This window comes from Eptatretus burgeri, chromosome 7 (genome assembly GCF_056783735.1).
Source record: "Eptatretus burgeri isolate ZD-2024b chromosome 7, Ebu_testis_v1, whole genome shotgun sequence".
Lineage (NCBI taxonomy): Eukaryota > Metazoa > Chordata > Myxini > Myxiniformes > Myxinidae > Eptatretus > Eptatretus burgeri.
In genome coordinates, this window is record NC_140967.1 from 12,877,913 (window position 1) to 12,882,732 (window position 4,820).

The 4,820-nt window shown below is 48.1% G+C and overlaps 1 long non-coding RNA gene across 1 annotated transcript in view; it reads left to right on the plus strand.

Moving 5' to 3' along the window:
* Positions 1 to 300: 300 nt before the first annotated feature.
* LOC147022692 (uncharacterized) overlaps positions 301 to 4,820 on the plus strand; it is a 54,217-nt gene continuing 49,697 nt past the window's right edge. Inside the window, exon 1 of the long non-coding RNA XR_015059857.1 lies at positions 301 to 391. This is a non-coding gene — a long non-coding RNA (uncharacterized LOC147022692). The remainder of the gene's footprint in view (positions 392 to 4,820) is intronic.

The following is a 4,820-nucleotide window of genomic DNA, read 5'->3' on the forward strand; positions in this document are numbered from 1 at the left end:
CTGATCCAAAGACACCTTAACATCTGCCATTGTCCCGACTCCCATTTAAAGTAATTATTTGCAACAAATCTGTTAACGGTTCGAATTACCGACCTCTTTGGTGTGTTTTGTGGTGAAAGTAGATTTTATCCTTTATCTTTAATTGATGGATTTTTATGTACCATACAGTATTTGCACTGATAACAATTAATCACAATGAACCTTCAGACAACTCCTGTATGATGTGGACTTGTAAAATGACGTGTTTTATTTGAGGTTGTTCACACAACTCTTTTGCTTTCATGCCCCCGATTCCATCAGATCTCAGAAGCAAAGCATAATTCCATGAAAAATTACTATCCTGTTGCAGTGACGACTGTGGGTGCTGTGTCTTGGAGTACTCGTCTTTCAGGTCAGATATCACTTGTGTGTTCAGATTGTTGAAGTAAAACGATATTGTGTATCTTTGGAAGACATGGAGGATGTTGTGTGCAGGTTTTCTGGCTAAATTCTCAGCCGAGAGTGTAAATGTGCTGTAAGCTAACTTAAACGGCATCTCTGAGAATACCAGATGACATCGGCTCACGTGTCCTAAAAACCTACTCTGCTGCTCTTGCACATCACTCTCTCTGCTCTTTTTACCCTCTCATTTGTGCTGGGTCATCTTCCATCTGCTTAGAAATCCACCAACATCACTCCATTACTTAAAAAATTGCAGTTAATATGAAATCCTTCCTTTTCTCCAACAACCTCATCTCAGATCACAATTTGGATTTTAGACCAGGTCACTCCACCTTGGACATGCTGCTTCTACTCACACGACAATGGATGGAAGTCCTCAATGTCAGACACGAGTTCAGGGCCATCTCTCTGGACATGTCTCGTGCTTTTGATACAGTCTGGCATCCCGCTTTGCTCTCAAAACTCTCTGTTGATGGCATCCAAGGTGAACTCCACACATGGCTTTCTGACTTCATCCGCTCCTATAGCCAACTTGTGGCTCTCAATGGAATCCTTTCATCTCTCCCTGTCAAGGCTGGAGTGCCCCAAGGCAGTGTTCTGGGCCCAGCCTGGTTCCTGATCTTCATCAATGATTTCTCTGACTGGAAAATACTCTATCTATTTGCTGATGACTCCGTTCTTTTCCGTGACATCCCTCATCCTTCAGACCAGCAGGCCACAGCCTCTTCCCTCTCTTCAGACCATGAAAAAAAATTGAAAGTTGGTCTCACACTTGGAATATGTCTCTCAATCCTGACAAATCTTACACTCACTATCTCTCTCCGATTCAAACTTCAAACAAACAAACTGCTTGGTCTCACGATCAGCCATGATCTTTCTTGGGCAAACCACATTTAAAAGTTGGCCTCCAAAGCCAGCTGCCGAATGGACATTTTCCATCATACAAAGTCCTTTCTTGGCACTCCTGAACTCCTATCCATCTACAAGGCTTTCATCAGTAGCTTGGTGGAGTACACCAGTACTTTCATCAGTAGCTCTCCCCTTTGGGCTGGCTCCCCTGCCTCACATGTTGCTCAGCTTGATGCCGTGGAAAACAAGACCTTTAAGATTACTGGAATCTCCCACGATGAAGCTGAGTCTATGGGTCTATCACTTCGCCATCGCAGACAGATTGGTGGTCTCTCTTTCTTCTACCGCCTCCTTTCTGTACATCCTATGTTTCTGGAGGGCACAAACGGTCCACCTTCAACCCCCTTCTGGTATCATTACCTAAATCCAACATCACTGCTCACCTCCACTCATTTGTTCCTCTGTTTTTCCCACCTGTTGAACCAACTTCCAGATCCTCTTCAATATCATTCTTCCCTCCAGGTCTTCAAGACAGCTGTTCATCACCATCTCAGATCATCCCCAATCCAACAGCAAGATCTTTTCTTTACCCTTGTTACCCCTCCCCCCAACCCTTGCACCCCACAACAATCCCTCCTCCTTCCAAATTTCCAAATTATCAGTTTTCCCTCCTGATAGTTTCCTTCTTTATCCATCTTGTCCACCCTATGCATCTTCTCCTGCCACCCACTTCTCTCCACACCCATTGTTTGTCCACCTTCCTCTTTCTTGGCCTTCGGCTCTGCAGTTGGTGCTTCTCTCCTCTCTCTGCTCTTGCTTTTGTCCTGTTGCATCCTGATCCATTCAATGTACTTGTACTAGCTCTTCCACAAGCCTCAATGACATATACAAAAACAAAACAAACAGTGAGTGAGTGAGTGAATCAATGAGTCATTAGAAATTATATATATATATATATATATATATATATATATATATATATATATATATATATATATATATATATATATATATATATATATATATTTGCGGTTCTCGTCACCACATGCATCCAACAGATAGTAGTCCCAAGACAGTTATGCCATTAATATACGTGTAGATAGTCCCTTCCCTTTTGTCTAGTGGGACAACAGGAGCGTGCGTTGCAAGGGTCTCATAGCTAGGTTTACTTTCATCATTTCTTCTTCATTTCATTTCCAACATCATTCCTATTCTTCTTTTCTGATTATTCCTGAGGTAAATCTGAGCCACCTGTGCCCTGCACTGTGAGAAGGGTCCTCAGCAAAGGCCAAGCAGGGACTACTCCCACAACCCTCCGTACAAAACACAGCCTGCCAAATGTACTCACAGTCGTAATTTCCACCCGATGGTGTTTTCCACAATGCAGGAATGCTGCACTGAGCACGTACCGAGGCCGATAATAGAAAGGCAACCCCACGCCACGTTGCGCGGGATGCGAGTGTGCAAGACTCAAGCGGCGCGTTCCTTTCAACCCATTTCTTGACTCAATATATATTGATTGGGTTTCGTCCCACGCACACGATAGCTGAATCGGGCAAACGCGAGCGCTGGCCATGTGCGTAATGGCGGATCAATGCAAACTGTACGGAATGTTCTCAAAGGCGGACCCGTGCATCACTCGTGACACTTTGTTATCGTACAGAGCAGGGCAGGAATGGACAAATCTTACCGTGTGTGCATGGGTTTGCCATAACATCTTACCTTCTCGCCTCCACGGCCAGCGAAGCTGCGATCGGGCGGGGGCATGTTGTACAGCTCAGGCTACATTGGCGCACACGGAGCGGGCGCGTTGGCCAGCGGTGGTCGGGGGCACCCGAGCGGGCGTGCGAGACCGACGCTGCCCTTGACCGGTCATCAGGGCATGGCCTGGGGGTTCTTGCAAGGCAATTCCTGGGCGATTCGGTGTGGGCGATTCGTATCATGTCGTGAGGTCGGAGCGGGACATCCTTGCGGCATGGGGACATCTTGCCGGAAGTAGAATGTTGCAGTTTCCGGCCATCGCGGCCGGGCCGCGCAGGGGTCGGGGCCAAATCAGAGCACCCGATTCGGGTGACGTCACCGAGTTTCGGGGTGGCCCCGTGCCCCACGCTGCGGGGCCTATAAAGGTCGGAGCAGGTCCATTCGCTTTCTCTCTGCTTCCCTGCCTCGCCATCTGCTCAAACTGGACCTTGACTCCACCTTCTGTCGTCATCACTGGGCTCATCATCATGTCATCATCACTGGGATTTATGTCAGGTCAGGTTCGATCTGTGACCTGCTACAGGTACCATGTAAACCTGTACTAACCTGTTCCATGGTCGGGTTGTCGGCGACTAAACCGTCTCCCCCACCAGGTTTTCTAGTGAGGGGGGTGTTTGGATATGGACACCCAGCAGGATTAAAAACAAAACCTGTCAAAGGGCGGAGGAGCTCCTTGTGAGCCAACGGCCATCCATATCTAGTGCCCAACTGTGTCTGCGGACGTCCTCCTGCAGTTGAGTTACTTCTTATTAGGAGGTTGGTGGCAGGATTTGCACTCCGGCCACCGTAAAACCCTTCATTCCGCAAAACGCAAAAACGCAAAAAAATCTGAAAACCCACTCCGTGGTAGTACCTCCTGCGCAGCTTCCCTTTGCAGGGCAGCTCACCAGATGACGGGATTGGGGCCAAGCCTCGGGACCCCCAATCTTTGATGATAGGATGGAAACCATGGGGTAACATCCCTGGGTCAGATTGCGGGAGAGTGTGTCGGAGTGGTGCTGAGGTGTCGTCCACCAGACGGCGGTCTCCTTGGGTTAACCTGAGGCGGTCCCTTCGGGTGGGTGCCTGGAATGTCCTATCCCGAAGAGAGGATGATCACCTGTCTCTGTTATCATCTGAGCTCAAGCGTTTGGACATCGGGATTGCAGCTCTCTCTGAGGTTCGGAGACCGGATTGCGGCGAGATAATGGTGGGTGGTTACACCTACTATTGGTCTGGTCGCTCTGATGGTTACCATACCCAAGGAGTTGCTGTAGCTGTGTCCAATAAGCTGACCCCAATGATAATTGAGGTAACACCGGTCAACGAGCGTATTATGAGATTAAGGATTCGTCACTCCTTAGGTGTCATTTCCCTGGTCTGTGTTTATGCTCCGACTGAGGCGAGTGATCTCACCGTGAAGGATGCATTCTACGCCACACTCAAGTCTGTGGTTGATCAGTGCCCCAGACGAGATACACTTCTAGTCTTGGGCGTTTTCAATGCATCGACTGGAACTGATAGGGATGGTTATGAGGTGTGTGTTGGTCCCCATGGGTCAGGAACTATGAACCAGAATATCACTAAGTTCCTTGACTTTGCAAGAAGTCATGGACTTAGGGTGGCTGGTTCATGGTTTCAGGGCCCACAAGCTCATCGCTGTACTTGGTATTCCAACGCTGGCAGTGTGGCAAAGGAGATTGACCATGTCCTCATTGACGTCGTTGGAGGATGATCCAGAACTGCAGGGTCTACCAGAGTGCTCAGTTCCTCAATACTGACCACAGACT